General features: G+C 45.6%; 1 protein-coding gene and 1 pseudogene across 1 annotated transcript in view; one reads left to right on the top strand and one right to left on the bottom strand.

Moving 5' to 3' along the window:
* The window catches only part of Ano2 (anoctamin 2), a 337,785-nt gene that overhangs the window by 271,451 nt on the left and 42,508 nt on the right, over nucleotides 1–23,826 (bottom strand). The gene's annotated exons all lie outside the window — the stretch shown is intronic.
* Nucleotides 16,512–17,460, top strand: LOC110548563 (aldo-keto reductase family 1 member A1-like; annotated as a pseudogene).

The following is a 23,826-nucleotide window of genomic DNA, read 5'->3' as shown; positions in this document are numbered from 1 at the left end:
GTGATGGCCTGAGACAGAGGACTCTGAATTCAGGGGGTTTGTGCAATCCAGTTTTCAACATCCTCCCCCCCCCCCTTTTCCCAGAAAATCCTGGCTCCTGGGGCATTTTTCCCTTCTATGAGGTGAGAGCCTAGTTTGGAACATGTCCCCTCCACACAGCCAAAACAGGCTCTTCCACAGCCGTGACCCTGTGCACGCACTGGGAGGGGTGGACCCACCCACCCCTCCCCTCAGCCTCCGGTCTGGAAGAGAAGGGTCATCAACCACACTAATTAAATCTGCACATGATAACAAACTGGGCGGCGTTGCAAACAGCGCCGGAGAGGATGGGGAAATAAATGAGAAGGGGCCTGGGGAGTTTAGAAAATATGGGACAGGAAATAACAAAATGAGATTCAATGCAGAAGAATGCAAGTGACTCTGACTGCAGGGAATATGCAGAAACCCAGACAGTGGAAGGGGAAGAAAGCTGGGGAGAGGCTGTGATGATGGGGGTCTGGAGTCTGGGAGAAAACAGGTGGCAAATGAGAGACCAGAAGCCGGGGGTGAGCACGACGTGGAGGCCGAGCATGGAGGTAGGAACAGAGGCAGGATGTGCTTGCTGTCTGGGGCTGAGCTCTGTCTGAGTCCTGGGCCCATCCAGAAGGGCCATTCGGCGTTCTCTAGGGCTTGCTCCCAAAGGTTCCTTCCAGTCTCTAGCTCCCGCCTGTGCTCTGCAAAAAGCTTTCCTGAACTCTTGGAGTGGGCACTGCCAGCTGCTCCCTGTGCTGACACTTTTCTATGGTGACAGTCGCTCCAGATGGGGGCACCTGCTCGTGTCTCACTTTCTTCTCTCCAACCCCAGGGACAAAGAGTTAGCTCTGCCCTCACTGCATCCCTCCTTGCATCCGACCTGGCCCTAAGTCCAAGGTAAGCTTTAAATAACAATAAAAATTGAGGGCTGCTGAGGTGGCCTGGCAGTTAAGAGCACCTGATGCTCTTGCAGGCGATCCAGTTTCAGTTCCCAGCATCCACATCGCTGCTTCCCTGAGGCACCTGACGTCATTCAGCAAAAAAACATTATCATCAATAATCATAACAGAGAGCACTCAGGAATATAAGGTTGCCTAATGTTCAGAGGACTTCATAAGGCTCACCCACCTGAGGGGTGGAGAGCCTAACAGCTGTCTTGGGCCACTGTTGATCCAGCTCCTACGCAAAAGTCGGACTCCTTTTGTAGATACTAAAACACCGTAGCTCCCAGCCATGTGTTCTAAGAGTTAAATTAAGCAAAATGCAAAAAGAAAAAATAAAAAAAAACACCTTTCTTTAAAACAGAGACTGCTTTGGTACTGTGGACAAGAGACATAAGTGAGAAGCCAGCAACACTGACTAATCCTCCTGACAGAGCCCAGGGATGAAGACGCTCCAAGAGACCATTCCCTGCAGATCAGAATCATGGTGACCCTTTGCAAGAAGGCCATGGTCACAGCCAGCCCACATCATTTTCATCCCTTTCCAGACACACAGTTCCAAGGTGTTCACTTCTCTGGGCCAGAAGAGACTGAAGACAATCCATAACCCAGCCCTTGTCTGGTGCTAGCCCTGCTTCTTCCGTGCTGAGGAGCAGGATGAATCTCCCCTGGTCGCTGCCTACAGTTTACACACACAGGGCTAAGCTCTAAAGATCCCTCCCATCCAAAGACCTGAAAGCCTCAGCTGCTCAGCCTGAAGAACAAGCCTCGCAGCCATTCTGCCAAACACAGAAACCATAATGAACCACAGAGTTCCTGCCTCCAGTGGGGACCCAGGCCGAGTGCTTGTTCAAGTTACAGAGACTTTCAGGCATAAGTCAAACTTCTGTCTGTCTTCTTTACCCAAAAGTCCTTCTGCTGTTCTTATCTTCTGAAACTTAAGAGGATCAAAGATGTCTACTTGAGACCAGGCATCTCCCAGCTGAGGGAGGAAAAAAATAAAAATTTTCAATTACCCCATATTAGTATGCATTGGTTACTCAAATGAAGGTGGCAACATGCAGAAACACAGTCACACAGGTCAGATAGAGCACAAAGGGATCCCCAGCTACAGAGATTATTTTATTTGTTTTATTTAATAGTTTACTTACTATGACAATATGCTGGGAGGTAACAGTAAACCTGTTGATCTTACAGAATAAACATATTAAGTTTATTCTAGGTTCATTTCTGTGGCTTTCCAAAAGGATCAAACAAAATAATGACTCCTTAAAGAGTCATGCCCTGCTCATCACTTCGTCCCCAGTACCCAAAAGCTTCCCAATGCCTAGAGCAGGACAGAGTGCCTGAGCAGTTCACTGTAACAAATGGAACCAGTGGAGACTTTCAGAAACACCGCCTGGGTGGTAGAAGAGTCCAGGCCGCTGACATGCATGGCCACAGGAGGCCCGTGGTGGCCCTGGGGAAGTCCAGCTTGTCCCACCCAGAATCCTTCCATGTCTCTCATACCCAGGCTCAGGGAGGCTGCGTGAATGTGGCAGAGACCAAAGAAAAGAGGAAATGGGTCATCTTCTAAGCTCTCTGCATTTGACGTGCAGACAATAGAATCAAAGAAACCATCCAAAAACTAGTCCCAAAATACCAGCTAACTTTCCCAGGTATAGAGAAGTGAGACAGAAAGACAAACCATCTCCCTTTCTCCTTTCTCCTTTCTCTCTGTTCCCTTTCTCCTTGCGCAGCTGTTCCCATAGCTCTACCCAGGAGCCTCCCACAGTCTCGGCCTCTTGTTTTAGGCTCTGGGTCCTCTGCATTCTCTTAGCTGAAGTCCAGAGACTCATAATCAATCCAGAACCCTTCAGTAGGAGATATGTAAGCAGCTATGGATGGTTTTCCCCGGTGGGACAATGATCCTTGTTGAGGCCTAGATCTGCAGCAGATCTGACTTCCCCTAGCTATTCTGTGACAAGGCCTTCAATAGCTGCATTCCTAGTATGATTCATAACAGTAGCAAAATGGCAGTTATAAAGTAGCAACATAATAATTTTATGGTTGGGGGTGGGGTTCCATAACATGAGGAAGTGAATTAAAGGGTCACAGCATTAGGAAGGTTGAGAACTGCTGCATTAGAAGAACAGACTTATGACATTGAGATGCCAAGTCCATCATTGCATCAGGTACAGACATGCCAAAATGCCACACTATACTTCATAAAGATGCACAATTACTATCTGTCAATTAAGCTTTACGAAAAAATGAATTACAGCTTAGCTTAAAAAAAAAAACTTTCATTTCTGAACAAATAGCCTTGTCAGGTACAAGATTCCCAGTAGTCCTTTAACCAAAGAAACAGCCACATATGCAGGAAAGGAGGCCCAGTATAACATAAAAACAAGACAAAACAAAAGGCTGCAGAACTGGTATCCTTAGTTTCCTACCTATGTGACCTTGGCAATGACTAAAACTCTCTAAGTCCTGGTTCATAGATGGGGAAGTTTATGTCCCTTACAGGACCATTGTGAAGATCCAGTATCGAGAGGAGTGAAAAACGTCACCCATAGATGTCTAGTGGCAGGCATGTAGGCATGCAAGTTGGCCTCCTGAAGTGATAGGCTAACATTTACATTGAGGGTTGTTGGTTTTTGTTTTTGTTTTTGTTTTTTCAACATTTGGTAACATGGGCTGGGCAGTACCTCATCCTACTGCAAAGCTCAAATAAAGTGTTGATTGATATGATACTGCTGACAATAAAGCCAGAGAAGACGGAATGAAAGAGAAGCAGGGAAGGCTAAAGAGCTCATAGGCCCCACCAGGGGTAAATGGAATTACTTCCACTTGAAAGTGCCCAAGGATCTCTCTCCCTCTTCTCCCTTTCCCCTCCAACTCCTGTTCCCAGATTCCCAAAGTTTGGCTTCATGCTGTTGTCTATTGTTGGGCCCTGCTAGGCCACTGGCTCAGGGCAACTCGGAGGCTGCTTTGCAGATGGGACAAGGGAATGTGAGCTTCCCTGAGAAAACACTGTCCTCTTTGAGTCATATGCCCCTGAAGTCTGTGCTCTTCCCTTGCCGAGGGATTTGGGCTGAAGCCCAGCCAGCATACAGGGAACACCAAGGGGAGAGGCTGTTCAAAGCTTCCGGAGCCCAGAAGGAGTGTGCCCTGCCAATCAGGAATGGACTTCATGGGAGAGCCCTCTCTGGCCGCTCTTACAGCCTTTCCATCAACACATCAGGACAAATGAGGTGTTTCTGTCAGTCACTGAAGATGCACGGCATTCCAGCTGTGTCCTCCTGAGCTAATGGGGCTTCTTGGGAGACATTCAACACAGAAAGAAGCTCTTTGTTCAGGGGGAGTGAGATGGTTTGAAGGAAAGCGTCTGCAGGTGGTCAAAGCCTGATGTGAGGAACTGCAGAGATGGTCCAGGGTTCAGTGACAGCCTCACAGTGCTCTAGTGAGGCCTCCTGGACCTAAGGGAACCAGCCCGAGCTATAGGAGAGTGACATCACTGAATCACATACAATCAAAAAGACTCATGGAAGCCCACATCTCTCACCTGTATCCTTGCAAAGATGTGGATAGGCGCTCCAGTGCTCAGTGCTTCCCCACAAGCATGGAGTTCCTAGTATAAGCAAGAAGGAAGCTATAAGGGGAACACACACACTGAGAATTCCTTCAAGAAGTTTACAGATTGAATAATCAGGCGGGGTAGTGCACACCTTTAATCCCAACACTTGGAGGTAGAGGCTCTGGGTTTGAGGCTAGCCTGATCTACAGAGCAAGTTCCAGGGCAGCTGAAGCTACACAGAGAAATTCTGTCTCAAAAAAAAGAAAAGAAAAGAAAAAGAAGAGGAAGAGGAGAAGGATAAGGAGTGGGGGGGAGGAAGGAAGAGGAAGAAGAGAAGGAGAGGAAGAAGGAGGAGAAGTAGAAGGAGGAGGAAAAGAATAACAAGAACAAGAAGAAAAACAAGAACAAGAGAACAACGAAAAAGAAGAAAACGCGAAGAAGTAGCTGTTTACAGATTGAGGAACCATCAAAGAATCTAGGGGGAAAGACTAGGAGCCAGAGGCTACAGAATAATTTAAGAGACGTGATGTTGACATGTCGGGGCTTTTTTCTGTACAGAATCAGGCCAGAGAGGTCAGTGTGCAAGATCTCACACTAGGTTGTTTTTCCTTGTGCCTGATGAACACGTTTTCATCTTTTTTTTATCTGGCTAGATGACAACAGCACCTGGACTCAACTCATCCTGTTCACTAGCTGACTGAACTTAGATCGGTTCTCCTACCTTCCCTTCACTCCTTTCACTTGTGTGTAAAGAGTTTGGTTAGCATAACTCAGAACTTTTCCAATTCCAAGGTTCCGTGCTTCTTTCACACACTATACTCAGCCATCCTCTTTCCAGTTAGGCTTTACATCCATATACCCTCTCTTACCATAGCGTCCATCCTCCACTTGGCCCCAGCCTTGATGTCCTCCCTGGCATCCTGGGCATCCAAGAAGCTGTGGGTTAGACCCCCCAGCTTTCTCCAAACCCCTTACGTGTCAGCCCCACATGCCATGTGTGACTGTCAGTCCTAATTATCAACTTGACTGGATTTAGAATCACTACAGAAACACACACACACACACACACACACACACACACACACACACACACCCTGTATGTGTCAATGAGGAAATCTGCAGAAAGATTTAACAGAGCCAGAAAAACCCATCCTGAATGTGGTGGCAGTACCCGACGCACCGGGGTCCTAGACTCAGTGAAAAGTACAAGGGAGCCAAGCACCAGCATCCATCCCTCTCGGCTTCCTGGTTGCAGACGCATGGCGACTCCCCTGCCACGGCGGACTGTGCCTCCGAACTGTCAGCCAAGATCATCAGCCCTTCCTCCCTACACAGCTCTTGTTAGGCAATTTGTTGCTGTAAGAAAAAATAACTAATAGACCATGCTTTTGGAAGTCCCCTCCCACCCAGTCCAGCTCCCTGAGAATCCCCCACCACCACCACGCCCTGAGTTCTGAGCATCCGAAAGTCTGTGAGGATTTCCTATTTTCATCTGGAACTCCCACTCCCTAAACCATTACAGAGGATGGAAGTCTTGAAGCCAACTTCTCTAGAAAGCACAGATAGTGACTATTTCACTCTGCAAGCCAGAGTTGTTGTTGTTGTTGTTGTTAAGGACTACTCAGCTTCGGCGCTGAATCATGAAATTATTCTTAACCCGTATATGTGTGAGCATGGCTGAATCCCAATGCAATTTTCATTTGTGAAAATGGGTGGTGCAGAGCTGGGTGGTGGCTCAGCGGATAAGAGCACTTGCTCAGCAAGTACAAGAACCTGAGTCCAGACACCGAGGAAAACTATCGGCACGGCCACAAGCACATGTAACTCTGCATTGCTAGGATGGGGGACCAACAGGGACAGGCAAATCCCAGGAGGCATGCTGGCCGTGCAGCCTGTGCAGACGTGATGAGCCTCAGGTTAAGTGAGAGATCCCGTCTGAGGGAATGAGGCAAACAGTAATAAAGAGATGCGTGGCATCTTCCTCTGACCTCTAAGCGTACACATGGGTATGTATGCCCACTCACAAGTGCATACACAATACATGAAAACAATACTATGATTACAATGATATTCTCTCTCTCTCTCTCTCTCTCTCTCTGACACACATATATGCACACACAGCTGGTTGGCTAGATTCACTCTGCAGGGCATAATTTTCTGCACCTTACACTAGAGCCAGCCTTAACATCTCCCACTGGCCTCTCTCAGGTTGCTGTGATTATGAGCATGCCTGTCTACTACACTGGAATATGAGTTTCTTGACTGCTGGCTCTGCTGGCTTTGTGTATTCTAACACTTGAGTCCCCATGTCTGCTGCTGCCCCACATATAACATGTATCCAACAAGTGTTGTCCTTTAATATCTGGTGCGATAGTACAAGTTTCCCATACCATAATGGAAGAAGATTAGAACAGACAAGGAAGACATCAAGAAGCCAACCAGCACTGATGATGAAGGATGGACCAGGGATGAAGCCCATGCCCATGTGTTCATACCTGCCAAAGCATGCTGGGAAAGCATCTGCCCTGCTGACCTGAGCATGGCTCTTGGAGGGAACTCTGTCTGCTACATCAAAGGGCACATGGCCTGATCAAAAGTTTGGAGCAGACATTGCACCTCCTGGATCCATGCCTCCATTTCCTCCCACTCAAACAATCCAGACTGATAGCACTCCTGGGACTGGGATCGGCCTGAGGGGCAGACATCTGTGGGAGCTTTAATCTGGACCCACAGCTGATGCCTAATATCTAGCACTAAGGCGTTCATTCTGCTGTGCGGTCCAAAAGAGCTTGCAAGCATCAAGCCTTCTCCATTCTCCTGATGCACCTGAGATTGAATGCAATGAAAAGCTGGGGTTAGCACAAAATCCATGGAGCCAGCAGCATTATAGGATGGCCATCTAAAGCTGACGTGATCTAGGCTGTATTTAGAACAGTGGAGAAGAACCCCACTTCCTGCCTTACTAGACACATACACACACAACAATCACCACTACCACCCATATCAAACCCACTGGTTAACACCAAATGGACAAAAAAAAAAATTCAGAACCTATTAAGAGAAGAGACATGAAGAAGAAATAAAACTCAAGGCCATACTCAATAGAAAAAAAAAAGGAGAGGTAACTTTAGTTGTTTGACTAGAGAAAAGCTCAGGCAGGAGGGTGAGTGAAGAATGACAATATCGGGCTTCAAATAGCATCCGGGGACCAGGCTTGGTCCACATGGCACCTCAGGACAGGTAGAGGGACAGCTAAGAAAGGAGTGAGTGTCCCCATGGCCCAACCATCAATCATAATAATGTTCTAAAATATGATTAGAGTCCTAAAGTATATTTAAAATTTGTGTTAGTTCTTCTTAGAGTTTCATATGAAGCGTTTTGATCATATTCAGTCCCATCCCCCAACTCTTTCCAGATCTACTCCCCTTTCCATATCCACTCAACTTTGTGCTGTTAAAAAAAAAACAACTTAAACCCATCAAATATACATCCAAAATATTAAAGTATTTTACACCTGCCTTCATCAATAAATAAATCCAAAATGTAAAATAAATCCAAATGGTTATTGTACGGTATTGACTATGTCCCTCAAAATATCCACGCCACTCAGAACCTCAGAATATATATTCACTTGGAGGAATCTTTGCAGACATAATTAATTGTAGCTGATGTGTGATTTACCATCTTAGAGTAACCCTAACCCTCAGTGTTCACAAACACACACAGAGAGAGAGAGAAAGAAAGAAAGAAAGAAAGAAAGAAAGAAAGAAAGAAAGAAAGAAAGAAAGAAAGAAAGAAAGAAAGAAAGAAAGAAAGAAAGAAAGAGGAGGGAGGTGGGGGAGAGGCAGCAATATAAAAGCATGGCAAAGATTGCAGGAAAAGAGCCACAAGCCAAGAAACGACAAAAATTGTCCTCAAAAGCTATGAAAGAGTCATGGATAATTCTGCCTCAGAGCTTCCAGAAGATATCAACCTTGCTGACCCCATGCTCTGGATTCCTAGTCACCAGAGCTATGAGAAAACAAATATCAATTATTTTAAGCCAGCACATTTGAGATGTTTTCCATGGAAAACTCAGGGTGTTAACACAGTTAATAACTTAGAAATACTAGGCTGACACTTCTGATGAGAACTGATAGACTAAGATCAGAAAGAAGGAGAGGAGGACCTCCCCTATCAGTGGACTTGGGGAGGGGCATGCACGCAGAAAGGGGGGGGAGGGTGGGACTGAGAGGGAAAGAGGGAGGGGCTTATGGGGGATACAAAATGAATAAAGTGTAATTAATAAAAGTTATAAAAAAAGAAATACTAGGCTGAGCATTTCAATGCAAGTAGGCTGGTATACTAGCAAAAAAAAAAAAAGATGAAAAAGATGACTTCTGGGTTCAAATACTTAGCTAAACATTCACCCTGTGTTACACTGGGTAAGTTAGTTATTTAGCTTTTCTGTGCCTCAGTTGCCCTTTCTACAAAATAGCTTGAGTATTGACCTTGCAAGGTCATTGTTCAAATCACTCATCACTGAAGAGTAAGTGTCCCTCTCAAGAAACACACTGCAACATCTCTCTGAATTTTAACCATGTTATCTAATAAATAAGCCACAGATGTACATGAAATTACCTAGAAATCTTATTGAAGAAAAGGAGTAGAGGAAAGAGTGAGGTGCCAACAGGTATAGGAAATGGGACTGCCATGGTTTGAGGGTAAAAGGATGGAGACATCCAGGGAAATATCCAGATTCTAATATAGCAAGGAGAATGGCTAGGACAATGAAGACAAAGAGCAGGGATGAAAAAAAGAGATAAATAACTAAAGATAGAACTGAATTCTTGCTGCTTTAGAGGGATGTAAGTGAGAGGAAACACATGAAGGATGTCCAGAGAGAGGGAGGAAAGAGGACATTTGGGAGGAAATCATGTCCGGCCCTAAAATCCAGAGAAAGAGAAAATAACAAGAAAGACTGAACAAGTGGTCACCTTGTCAAAAAAGCCAATGACTGAAAGAGTTGTGTATTTCAGGAATAGAAATACTAGAAGAAATTAAATAATGTGGAGAAGATTACCAAAGTTCCTAGAACTTAATTGGCACTTGGTGATGATGGATGGATAGAAGGAAAAACAGATGGATGAAAATACTTCCATATTGACTACCCACAACTGAACTCACTGTCTATACCCTAGATTGAATTTGTAATGTATCTATTCAGAGACAGAGACAGAGACAGAGACAGAGCAAGGTAACACAGAGTGTCCTGTCCAGACCCTACTGTATACTATTCCTCACAGATCTTCAGAAACAAAGAAATGTAAAGTCAAAAAAAAAAAAAAAAAAAAAAAAGGAAAGAAAAAAAATCCTAGTAACTTTCCTACCCAAATGGGTCTTCCAAAGGTCAGCCCATCTGCCAGCTTCTGGCAAAATGTCAGGAGCAATTTTCAACATTCACCTAGAGAAACCCACATATGTGTGCACCCAATGAGACTTCCTAAGGGAAAGGAAATGTGTGTGTGTGTGTGTGTGTGTGTGTGTGTGTGTGTGTGTGTGTATCCTACCACTTCTTGCTTTCTGGCAAGAGAAGTGGAAAAATCAGTCATCAACAAAGCTGTTGCCCCTGGAGCCAACAAGCACAGCCAGCCCCAGGCCAAGTCTCTGGGAAATGCATCAGATCAAACTCAGTGATCAATAACAAAATCAGCAGAATGCCCAAAAGCCAAAAAGGGGCAATCCAGGAATTCCTCCCAGGGCTACACAACACACTCATTCCCTGAGGTTAATAGGCTTCACCTCTTCCCTAGATATACCCACAGTATCACAGAAGTCAAACTACTTTGTATCAGGGTCAGGGGAGCAATGATAACAATTAAAGGGGCTCCGTGGGTCCCTAAGTGCCTTCCTCCTTCTGTCTCTAACAGGAAAAAAAATACTCAAAACCCCTCGTGGGGGCTAACCAATCAAACATGAAAACAATGAGCCCTACAATTCAGATGGAAGAATGGTCTTTTGTTAAACAGTGATCCTGGAACACTCTCAGCCTCGTTGTCCTGGGCTGGAAGGCCGAAGTTATAGAAATGCATTCACAAGTTCAATAATGTTCATCTTGGGCTGACCTACTGGCAGATAGAAACATCCTGCCTGGACTGGAGCTGAATTAACCTCTTCAGGCAATGTTTGGAGGGTAGGAGAAGACAGAAGGAGAGGATGCAATATGCAAACAACTACTGAAGGAGAAATGGAAGGCTGGTGGCAATGGGAACCAAGGAAGAGCCTGTTGTTCAAGGAACTTTAAGAATGGGGAGGAAAGAAACTACCAAAACAGCCAGGCTTATGTTTCCAGGTCTTTCTGACCTCTATCAAAGCTAGTCACTGCAGGCCATGGCCTCTTCTTTGACCTGAAAAAGAAACACAAAAGCCTCTCTTTCGACACCAGCCCCATCTGGGCACCAGGAATACCAGGAGGCAGAGCCCAGGCTTCAGCTTCATGTTACAAGTGGGAAGCTTAAGTGAGGAGTGACTTTCCTGAGACCAGACTCACTTTCTCCTCGTACTAGAGAAGCTCCGGGCTCCAACTCTGCTCTGTCCTCTCTATTTCTTAAGAGCCTTGAACCTCGGCGGTCACCTATAAACCCTAAGGCTGGATCTGCACTTCTCAGAGGCATAGAGGAGGGACCGTGCCAGCCCCAGTTCCTGACCCACTGGCTGGACAGAGGACATTCACAGCTTGGTCAGACATCAGACAGGCTAGTGGCTGCAGAACTGGAGCTGTGTGGTGCATCTTTTCTCTCAAAGCTTGGAAAAGAGGATCAAAGGCGTGTGAGGCATGAGCTGGGTGGTCTGAGACAGCGGGGTTGGTGTGGGAGGGGGGGCAAGGATGCAGAAGAGGACACAGAGGATCGCCCACATCCCCAAACAAGGCTGGCTTTGTTCCCCTGACTTAGAGTCCACAGCAGAGGGAGCAGAGAGGCCTCAATCAAAATGCAGCCACAAAGCATAGGCTAGACCTCCAGAGTCCACACAATCAGGAAAAACAAAAAAAAAACGATAGCAGGAGGATGGTGATGAGGATAAGAGGAGAGACAGAAGACCAGAGAAAGTTACCCTGTGGTCAGAGATGGCTGCATGCTGGGCTCCCCATGAGCCCCCTCGTCACTATGGTGTATTAATTATCCACCATATACCCTGTTGGCAATCTCTAATGCCACTACACACTCATTTTGTGTCATCTAGAATTTCATTAATGATTCCAGTTTCTCTTTACCAAGTTAGTCCCTCTTAAAATGCTGACAACAGATCAATGAAACATCTGAGGTTCAGGGCAGAGCTCACAGTCCACTCCATTGAAACGGAGGTTTATTGAGGTAGGACACACACACACACACACACACACACACACCACACTGCCCTGGAGGGTGGGAGGTGGGGGCAGGAACATCAGCTCTGCTCCGGAAACAGACCTGGAGGTGCTGTGGCCGCTTCATTTGCCCACACGTTTACAACCGTCCTGTATAAATCATGGGAGTTCTCTTGTCTGCTTCTAGATATTCTTCAAGCTTAGAGAGCAGGTCCCATGATGAATGGGAGGAAGGAACTCGAGGCAGAGAACCCAGGGCCCCTGTTCCTCCACTGGCAGGGACTAGGGCTTAGCTGTAGCATGGCTCAGATTAGTATCCCCTCAACGGCTTCTGTTTTAAAAGGTTGGTCCCCAGAGTCGCACTACTGAAACCCTGAGAACACAGGGCTTAGTGGGAGAGCTCCAGGTCACTGAGGAGACACCTTCCCATCCCCTGTGGGGCTTAGGCTCTTTCTTTTTTTCTTTGTTCTCTGGCAAAGCGAAGTAAGTGGTTTCCTCTGCCACAAATAATGTGCTCAGTTTGCCACAAGCCCAAAGCTAAGAGGAGTCAACTGATCATGGGCTGAAGCCACCAAACTCTGAGTCAAAATAAATTGTATTTTCTCATTATACGTTAAGTACCTCGGGTATTCAGTCATAGTATTGAAAACCTGACATGGTCAAACACATTGCTTTCCTGGGTCTTGGATCCTTTGCCAGGTGTGGTGGCTGGTGCCTATAATTTAAGCACCTGGGAGGCTGAGTCAGGAGAATTACTGCAAGCCGGACTCCAGGCAAGCCAGGATTAAATAGTAAAACACCATCTCAAAAAAAAAAAAATCAAAAACAAAATAAAATAAAGATAAGGACTTGGATGAGATGACCAATCTCATCTCTTACTTCAACTCTGATATATGCAAGCAGTGTTTTTATTTGTGCTTAATTCTTATGATGCCTAACGATGATGGATGGAGCACCAAGAGCCTTGTGGCAAATGCTCGTCTGGGCCTTTTTCACACCACACAGAATTCTAACACCTGCCTTAGTGCAATATATTGGAAATCCTCATTTTGCAAATAAACCAACAGAGAATAAAGATGTAACCCTGTGGCATGTGTAAGTCGGAGCTCCCTCTCTGGTACCAAGAAATAAATGAAAAAGGGAAGGAGGGAGAGAGAGAAGGAACACAAGGAATCGATCACAGAAAAGAAACAGACCAAGACACAGGACGGTTTAAAATGCATCCTAAGGTGACTCGGCAGCGAAGAACATTTACAGGAACCATCCGCCTGTAAACACAACTTCACAGCATGCTCCACGGGCAGCTAACAGTAAATAAAGGGAAAGGCATCTTGATTCCCGGCTCTCAGCGGTCATGGTACAACACAAGACTACTAACAGTCAACATGGCGGGGGGGGGGGGGGTTCTAGCGCTGCCATGAGGACCCTGCAAAATTCATGAGGGGAGAGCGTTAAATTACGAGTGTCTACTCGGAGCGCAGGGGCAGCTCAGTTTCAAAGGTGCTGTCCTCACCCAGGTACCTGACTGGTCTCACATGCAGACTACTGTGAAGGCCGAGCACAGGCTTGAGCCTGCCCTTGACCCCTTCCCAACCGTTTCTTCCCTGCTGCTACCATTGCAAACACCTCCTGATGAATGATGGCCTAGCAAGGAAGTCTTAAGGCAACATCAGACTGCTAGAGTTCAGAGGGCCATACTTCCTTTTTTTTAAATAATTTTTTTTCATACAGCATATTTTGTTCATGGTTTTTCCTGCCTCACCTCCTACCAGATCCTCTCCACCTCCCCACCCATCCAAATCCAAGCCTTCTTTCTCCTGCTCCCTGGAAAAGAGACAGGTCAATTAAAAAATAAATCAACAAGTAAATAACACAACACAAAGAGACAAAGAAACACACACAAGGAAGAACAAAAGAAACATGTATATACTCAGAGATACACACCCACACGCACACATGCAAAAGCCATACAAACAGAAAATCAGAAACCATAATAGATAAGCAAAAGATAAAGTAACAGATACCCAAAGCATTATGAGACCTAACACCCATTGAGTTTGAATTCCTAACACCCAAAATACCATTGAGTTTCCTTTGTGCTAGCCAACAACTGCTGGGCATGGAGCCTTCCTTAAATGTTGCCTGCCTATCTGGTGAGGCTCCCTCAGAGAAAACTAATCTTTCCTTTGTGAGCAGTTATCAGTTAGAGATGACTTCTGGGTTAGGGATGGAGGAATCTTAGAAAGCCATGCCTTCTGCACCTTTCAGAGGTGGGAAGCCCTCAGTGGTAACTCAGACTCCAGGAAACCAAGGAATGCAGTAGCCAGGCAAAGGTGCCCAGCCTGCTGTGATCTGTACAGTATACAGTGGAAGGAAACCAAGACTGTAAGGTTCGTTTCCCCAACCCATGCCCCTGGGCAGCATGCGGGGCCTTCAGACGGTTCCAGATTGTGTGGACAGAAAACAAACATGAAAGAAAGCCAACAGATAGCTCTACCCATTCCTTCCACAGCATGGTGAGGAGGGATGAGCACAGCCCCCAGGAAAGGCTTGCAACTAAGAGTGCCCAGGGGACCCCGAGGCATACATAGTACTTCCCATTTGCAGCATCAGATGTGTGTTCAGCGATCTGCTCCTGATTTGCTGCAGCCTGATCCTACCAGGAAGCACCACATTCTTGTGCTACTATTTCATCTCCCTCTGGTCCAGCCTGTTCTGGCCTTGTGTCAGATTAATATTCCTAGTCCATGGAAGCCAGACAAAATTTCCTTCAGTGCCGTTGACCTCTCTAGTCGCCCCCCAGCTGCCTGGAGGCTTACAAAGCCAGTGGCAGCCACCACCCCTTCCCCACCCTGGGGTCCGGAAGTGTAAGCACTCGGGGTGGCCTGACTCATGCAGAAAGTTATTAGGAAGGAGTGAGGCTTTACAAGGTGTGAGAGATTTCACTAGCTCACGGGACCAGAGCTGGTGTCCAGCCTTTGTGGTAGGAGAGCAACTGACTTTCCACCATAGTAATGGCATGGCCTGGCTATGTCTGATGTTCCCAGCTTCCTAACTGATGATCGGCGCAGGGCAAAGAAAAGCGTCTGTTAAGAATTCAAACCGATGATGATGGCAGCTAATATTTAATGAGCAACTCTCTCTATGTTAGACACAGTCCTAGAAATTATTGATGCTTTGTCTCTAATGCATTTAATTCCTCAGTGAACACAAAGATACACTATTCTTTCCCCGCTCCTCTCTAGAGATGAAAACAAGTGAGCATAACAAAGATTTGGTGGTTTGTCCAGAGTGTCACTCTAGCTCAGAGTTTGAGCCTTAAGACACTGTACAGCACATGCCACCAAGCCCTGGGATGTACAGAAGGCTCCTTAGCATTATGTCATCTTTCGGGCCCATCATGGGGACAGTTTTGATGATGGGAGACACGGCTAACACTAGGACCATGAAGGTAGCATATTCATACCTCCACCTGAACTGCATCACCTGACCACATCCCTGCCTACTCAAGGAGCAGAACCTTAGTCTACCCCACTCAAAAACAGCCCCACTCAAAGCCAAAGCCCACCCTTGCTCTAAAAGAGGGGATGAAGAGAAAAATGCTCCAGTGGGATCAGAAGTGAGTGAAGAAGAGGCTAACAGAGTCTTCAGTGCCTGCATTGTTGAAAGAGAGGCCCTGGACAGTCTCTCTCTGGGCCCTGCATATATCTAAGCTGCCCTGACCCTCCCAACTAAGTTTAGAAGCAAGAGGAAAAGTAGCCTTCAAACAGATACACGGCACACTTATGTGCAGGCCAGCATTATCACAACAGCCAGAATGTGGAGGCAATTCAAGCGTCCGCGATGGATGAATAGATAAACAAAATGTGGTACAGACATACTGCGGGTTTATTCAGCCTCAGACACGAAAGGAATCCTGCCATGTGCGATAACAGCCATCCACCTGGAGAGCAGTCTGCTAAGCGAAACAGCCAATCAGAGAGAGATAAACAACGGGTGCTCTCACAGGACAGGCAAACGCATAGAAGCAAAGGGTGCAGGTGTGGCCCCCAAGGGGCGAGGGGTGGGGACACAGGAAGTGGGGCTATGTGCAAAGCTTCAGTTCTGCCGCGTGAGAAAGATTTAGTGGTTCTCACTGTACAACATATGCCCATAGTTGGCGCAGCATCACACGTCAGCATGCAAGGACAGTGGACCTCATGCTGAGTGATGTCACACAAAAGCAGAACATTAAAGGAGGTGTCCGATCTGTCCACGCCACTTCCCATATGTCCCCAGTCACCCAGTCATGCACATTAAAGTGATCTTTCTCAGTAGACCAGTTACAGTCCAAATAAAGTTGTTTCTCATAAAGAAAAGTCCAGCACGCCAGAGAGAAAGAGAGCTGTTTGAGGAGAGAAATGGGGCCAGCTGAGAGGGTGAGGGCAGGACAAGGGATGGAGAAGAAAGGAGTACAATGGCTTATAGATATGCAAATGCCACAATGAAACCCCTCACGTTGTATGCCTATTAAAAATACATTGACAATAAAATTTGGACACGTCGCGCAATATAGATGACCTCTGAAGACATTTTGGGCTAAGTGAAATAAAAGGGTGCAGAGATGAATTCTGGCCACTTTGTCTTCTCTGTGCCTGTGCTCACTGCCAAAGGGATGACGGCAGCTTCCTGTGTTCTCCTTCACACTAGACAGAAGATACCTCTGACTCTTCCGGGGACACAGAAGAGTGGGCCTAGCCAGGTAAAAGCAACCATTAAACTTGCCCTTGTGTAGGCTGCTGCCACATTGACTGTGCTGCTGTCTATGGCAATGAGACTGAGATGGAAGAGGCCCTGAAGGAGAATGTGGGACCAGGCAAGGCAGTGCCTTGGGATGAGCGGTTTGTGACACCCAAGCTGTGAAATTCTAAGCACCGTAGAAGCTACCGTCTGGAAACTACACTGGCTGATCTCCAGCTGGAGTATCTGGACTTCTATTTGATACACGAGCCTTAAGCCTTTGAGTAGGGACAAGCCCTTTCCCAAGAACGCCAATGAAACTCTGCGATATGACTCCACCCACTATAAGGCGATCTGGAAGGCTCTGGAGGCTCTGGTGGCAAAGGAGCTTGTCCAACTTCAGCAGGCAGCAGATTGATAATGTCTTCAGTGTGGCCTCTGTGTGCCCAGCTGTCTTGGAGGTGAAATGCCATCCATACCTGGCTCAAAATGAGCTCTTTGCCTGCTGTCAAGCACGAGGCTTGGAGGTGGCTTATAGTCCCTTGGGTTCCTCTGATCATGCTGGTGCCATCCTGATGAGCCAGTCCTGCTTAAAGAACCCGTGGTCATGGCACTCGTTGAAAAACATGGCCAATCTCCAGCTCAAATCTTGCACACGTGGCAGGTTCAGCAGAAAGGTATCTGCACCCCCAAAACCATCACTCCTCCACGCCTCCTTCAGAACATTCATGTATTTGATTTCACCTTTAGCCCAGAGAAGATGAAGTAATGAAATGCTCTGAACAAAAATTGGTGGTATATCATGCCCATGATTATGGCAGATGGGAGGCAGGGTCCCCGGAAGTACTGGGCACCCTCTGTGGCCCACTAATGACCCACACTGAGGCCAGAGTTTCTAAGCTTCCCGTTCTGCTCTCCTGCTACACCTGAGAAAGAACGAGTCAATAAAGCCATTGAGGTGTTAAAAGGGGGGTGGGGGAATGAGAGACAAATCCTGACTGGTTCTGCTTCTGTAAGATCTCTAGAGAAGAGAAATTCATGACAACAGGAGAAAAGGTGGCATCCTACAGCAATGGGGACGGACTCACTGCCACTCAACTGTGCATTCCAAGTGGCTAAGATGGTAACTTAATGCTGCGTACATTTGACCACAGACTTAGCTTGTTATTTCATAATATTTATATATTTTTTGAGACAGGGTCATGCGATGTTGCCCATGAATGCCGAGGATGCAGGCTTGCACCACCACACCTGGCTTGTAAGAGATGTTTATAATAAACGCTGTATGTCTCAGATATAACAACAGCTAAAGCTTAGGCTTGCATTTAAAAAAAATAAGCATAAAACCATAAGTCAATAAAATCCTCAGCTAGTAGACTGTCCTGAAGCCCCAGTAAGATGGGATGACAGATTTGCTGTACCACAGATGAGTGAAAATTAAATCTTCCAGCATTAAATTATTTAAAGAAGTAACCCTGTCTGACCTGGCGGCACCTTCAGTAAAAATGTATGATTAGAGATCACTCACAAAGAAGCCGGAGACCAACCCGAGGAGCCATAGCTTCTTCGTAGAGAGCTGGTCCCCAGAGCTGTTCCCTTCCTTGACCCCAAAACAAGCCTAGCCAGCAACAGAAATCATGACATCATGATCCCAGTTTTATGAGGAAGCCAGAGAAGTCAAATTCTTAGAAATAGAAGGCAGATACCTGAACCTAAGGTGAATCCAATGAATAACTTTTGACATCACCTAAAAAGGTTTTTGGAGGGCCCGAACTCTACCCAAAAATCATGTTAACACCAGCATCCTCTGAACATATGTCGCATGCGAAGCCATGATGTCTGATGCAGAAAGCTGTGTGGTGCATGTTCAGAAAGTCCAGTCCTCCTTGGGTCATCCCTCTCCCCCTGGACTGCATCCCTCCCTGCTTCTTTATTCCTCAAAATGCCTCAACTGTGTGGGGAGACAAATTTGAAATATTCTCTCAGATCTACGCACTTGGCCATCTTGTGACTGTACTCCTGGAGGAAAAAAAAAAACTAATCATTTCAATCATTGGCATACTTCACAGTGTGTGGGGTGGGGATCAACCTAGTTTGGTGACATAAGCAATAACGTTCTAGAAAGAGACTTGCTCAAACATGGTCATAGGATGGCGCACCCAGGACAGGAATCACAATGGCTGGACAAGACTGACACTCAAACTATAAGTCAAAGATTGACCCAGAAATGACAACCTGGTTCCCAGGTAGAGGGGATGTGAGACCTTAAAAGTCAGTGTTTGACTGAGAAGCAAACACTAGCTTTAATCTCTCTCTCTCAAACATTACATCCCACAGTTTCCCCTCAGTCCATTCCTCCCAGTTTCTCTCTCCCCCACCTCCCTCTCCCCCAGATACACTCCTTCTGTTTCCCTTAAAAAAACATAAAATAAAAAGAGCAGGCCTCCCAGGATATCTGCCGGACATGGCATAACAAGTTACAATGAGACTAGCACAACCCTTCCTTAGCAAGGTGACCCAGTAGAGGAAAAGGGTCCCAAGAGCAGGCAAAAATGTCAGAGACACCCCCTCACTCCCATTGTTGGGAGTTCCACAAAAACACCAAGCTACACAACCATAGGTTTATGCAGAGAACTTTGGTCAGACCTATACGGGGTCCCAATCTGTCGCTTCAGTCTCTGTGAGCCCTATATGAGCCCTGATTAGTTGATTCTGTGAGCCATGTGGTGTCCTCAACCCCTTTGGTGCCTGCGATCCTTCCTCATCATCATCTGTGGGGTCCCCCTAGCTCTGCCAAGTGCTTGGCCGTGGGTCTCTCCATCTGCTCCCATCAGTTGCTGGATGAGGCTCCTCTGATAACAATTTTATGCTTTGTACAATTTGATTTGGTGAAGCAGCCAACTGAGGCTCTTTACCTCCTCTTGGTGGTTAGGAGGACTCATGACAGCTTATACAAATAGTGTGGGCCCTTCAGGCTAAAAATTCAGAAAGCAAAGACAATCAGGCAGTGTGCCTACAGACAGGCGAAGGCAGATGCACAGGTGGAAAAAAAAAAAAAAGGACTCCTCAGGGCTTCTCTTATTTGTGGCCCCTGAGGTTTAAAATTCCACATCCTTTTTTTTTCCTTTTCTACCCAGACTCGCATCTTGGGAATAGCAGTCATACCCAGAAGTGATAATTCCCACCAGCTTTAAGTCCTTAGCAGCATGGAAAATGTCCCCTAGGGGTCTAGGGAAGGCAATGGCAAGGTCTCTTGTGGCCACAGAGCTCATTCCTCTACTGTGACTGCCTCTGTGAGATGCCAACAGCATCCAATCATTCATCCAATCATGTCCTGCCTTCAGCACTTCCATCACTTTCATTGCTGTCAAGGCGAATAAAGCAACAGGGTTCCTCTTTTGCCCAACAGCTTTTGCCTATTATTCAAAATTAATCCTAAGGAGACTTCCAAAGTACATGGGATGTTAAAATCTGCCCCCGTGTAATGTAGTATAACAGAGGAAATAAAACACTATTGTAAAGAATGAAAGAATAGAAGCACATCAGAAGCCACAAGAAGAATGACAGCACACTTGAAAAGTATATTGAAACATAATGGTGACCGAGAAAAGGACAAGCAGCACAAGGCTCTACCATTGCTCCCCGGCTGGAGAGGGAAATCAAACTCATCCAAAAGGCAAATCAGCAGGCCCTGGTGAGGAGAGGCTGGAACTCTTACCCAGAGGGAAAGCCTACAGTGTGGCAGCCTCAGACCCAGCTAGATGTTGTTGGTGAGACACTGACCCACTGTGGAACAGGCAGTAAGAGAGAAGAGGTAGCCTTGCTTCATTCCAAGTCTCAGAAGACCGTGATGGACACCATCTTGAGAGAGAGTGTGTATTGTTCAAGGCTACGCTAACCTAGAATCCTGAAGGGAGAAAAAAATCACAAGCCGTGGCATCCAGGTCAATTTCCACAGTACAGCAGAAGGAAATAGTGACAGGAAGCAGTTGTGGAGAGGGAGGGGCCCAAGGTGGACACGCTAAGAGGCTGAGGTAGACAAAGGTTTGGTTAGGCTAGTGAAGGATGCAGTCCAACCATCTCTGAGGATAACACTGGGCTGTAATAGACCAGAGTGTGAGGGCAGGGAGTAGCCAACCTCCAGGAGCTACTTATCTGCCCTGAGGTTTACTGCCAGCGAGCCTGGGAACCCTGGAGTTCCAGCAGAGCCTTAGACGTCTCCAGCTGCATCCACCAGCAGAGTGTTTAATGCTATGTGGATTTGAAAACAGACACTGGTCCGCCTGTGCAGACCAAAGTGTTGTGTGTACTCTTCCCATCCACTAGGCACCCCAGTATATACAAACTATAAAGTCCCAGAGATGTGAAGAACTGGTCCAGCCCACAGAATACAAAGTCAGATGCAACCAGCAGAATCTTTGGGTACATAAGAAGGGGGAGTTTCTGTGAAAACTGCGTCTCTGATGGACGCTTCACTATCGACCCACCAGGTTGAGCACAAGCCTAGCCAATAGGCAAGACAAGAGACTCCACTACCAGCCGACTTACCCCAACCCAACATTCTCCATTCTCAGAAGGACCAGCTAGAAGACAAGCTAATACTTCATCTTCTTTGTGCTCCCTGGCTTCTTCTTTTTAGTAGACTTTTAGTAGGAGTTTAACATTATTTTATTTTTATCAAAACTTTAATATTTTATTAAATTTGTCTAATTTTATTTATGCATTTTTGAGTCATCGTAGTTTTACTTTTCTTTCTTTTTTTCTCTCCTTTTGTAATGACATTGCTTAGCATTTCCTTTTCCTGCCCTTGTCCTTTTCTTCAGTTCACTTATTTGATATTTTAAAACTTACTCTAAATACTTCTTATCTTTATAACATACTGCATATGTTATATGCAGTTTTCTGTTTTTTGTTTTGCTGTTTTCTGTTCTATGATCTTTGTTGGAGCATTAGTTAGCTCAAATTGATATATCATATTTTTTCACATCTTCTTCCGGTTAGAATTATTGCTTTTACAACCGTATATTTTTCTCTTCTCTTGAGAAGCATGGAGATTGACTCCTGAAAAATAGGTTGCTCAATAAAACCACCAGGTACCCAGATCGCAACACAGAAGAGGGAGATATAAAAAATCAACTCAACACAGGGCCTCTAAAGACCACAACTCCTCAGCTAGTAAATCTAGATATTGAAGTGGTTAAAGTGCTATACAAACCATTCAAAATCCACAAAAATGATAAATGACTTCAAGAGGAGAAGAAGAAGAATGAAGTAAAGAAATAAATTCAGAGTGTGGATGAGAAATACAGTCATATAGAGCAAAGGTAGTAGCACTGATGAGAAACATGGCAAGGACATTGATGTTCTAGAGAAAAACCAAAGCAGAAATTTTGCAAGGGAAAAAAATCTAATTTTAAAGCAGTGGAAACCATCACTGCTAGATTAAATCAAGTAAAGTAAAGACTCAGAGATGAAGGAAAGGGCGGAGGAAATAGCACACTCAAACATAAAAATATAAATAAAAATAAAAACAAGTCAAACTTAGGATGTGGCTCAGTTAATGAAGTGCTTGTCCAGCAAACATAAAATCCTGGGTTTAAGCCTCTGCAGAAAACTGGGTGTAACGACCCTAGCTGCAACCCCAGTGCTTCGGAAGACAATGTAGGCAAATCAAGGGCCTGCTGGCCATTCTCGACTATGAATGCAAGATCAGCTGAGCCTCACAATCACAAGTCCTAAGAAACAGATTAAAAGAGTAATGAAATTAAAACTAAAACCACAGAAAACTGATTCAATAAAATGATTTAAAAAAAAAAAGCGTTCAAATCTTGGAGCCTGGTATCCAAACACAAGAGGTAAAGATCCAGAGGTCAGGGAAGACCAGAGCAAAACAAAGTCTAAGGACATGACAGGACTGCGGTTCTCATAAACCCCACAGCAGACATGATCGCCTACACAAGATCAAGCCAGGCAGCATTCCAACACTGAGGGGACGGGGGCTCCCAAGCGTACACCTCTCTGAAGAGCTTGCAACAAGGATTACTTCTGATTTTAGCCATTTTGATGGGTGTAAGGTGAAATCTCAGGGTTGTTTTGATTTGCATCTCCCTGATGGCTAAGGATGTTGAGCATCTCTTTAAGTGTTTCTCTGCCATTGTAAATTCCTCTACAGAGAATTCTCTGTTTAGCTCCGTACCCCATTTTTTAATTGGATTACTTGACTTGTTGCTTTTTAACTTCTTTAGTTCTTTTTATATGCTGGATATCAGCCCTCTGTCAGCTATAGGGTTGGTGAAGATCCTTTCCCGGTCTGTAGGCCATCGCTTTGTTCTGATGACAGTGTCCTTTGCTTTACAGAAGCTTTTCAGTTTCATGAGGTCCCATTTATTGATCACCTTACACCCATCAAAATGGCTAAAATCAAAAACTCAAATGACAGCACATGCTGGAGAGGTTGTGGAGAAAGGGAAATCCTCCTCCATTGCTGGTGGGAATGTAAACTGGTACAACTACTTTAGAAGTCAATCTGGCGTTTTCTCAGACATTTAGGAATAGTGCTTCCTCAAGCCTCAGCTATACTACTCCTAGGCATATACCCAAAGTACACAAGAAGGACATTTGCTCAACCATGTTTGTAGCAGCTTTATTCGTAATAGCCAGAACCTGGAAACAACCCAGATGTCCATCAATGGATACAGAAATTGTGGTATTTTTACACAATGGAATACTACTCAGCAATCAAAAACAAGAAAATCATGAAATTTGCAGGCAAATGGTGGGATCTAGAAAAGATCATTCTGAGTGAGATATCCCAGAAGGAGAAAAACACACATGGTATATACTCACTCATATAGACCTATAAGATATGATAAACATAATGAAATCTATACACCTAAAGAAGATAAACAAGAAAGAGAACCCGGGGTAAGTTGATCAATCCTCACTTAGAAAGACAAATGGGATGTGCATTGGACGTAGGAGAAAACAAGTAATAGGACAGGAGCCCACCACAGAGGGCCTCTGAAAGACTTTACCTAGCAGTGTATCAAAGCAGATACTAAGACTCATAACCACACCTTCGGCAGAGTGCAGGGAATCATATGAAAGAAGGGGTAGTTAGGATGACGTGGAAAGGATAGGAGCTCCACAAGGACCAAATATATCTGGGCACAGGGGTCTTTTCTGAGACTGACAGTCCACCAAGGACCATGTATGGATATAACCTAGAACCTCTGCTCAGATGTAGCCCG

Source organism: Meriones unguiculatus, chromosome 5 (assembly GCF_030254825.1).
Source record: "Meriones unguiculatus strain TT.TT164.6M chromosome 5, Bangor_MerUng_6.1, whole genome shotgun sequence".
NCBI classification, from domain to species: domain Eukaryota; kingdom Metazoa; phylum Chordata; class Mammalia; order Rodentia; family Muridae; genus Meriones; species Meriones unguiculatus.
Note: the sequence above shows the minus strand (reverse complement) of the source record. Positions and strands in the feature narration are given on the sequence as shown.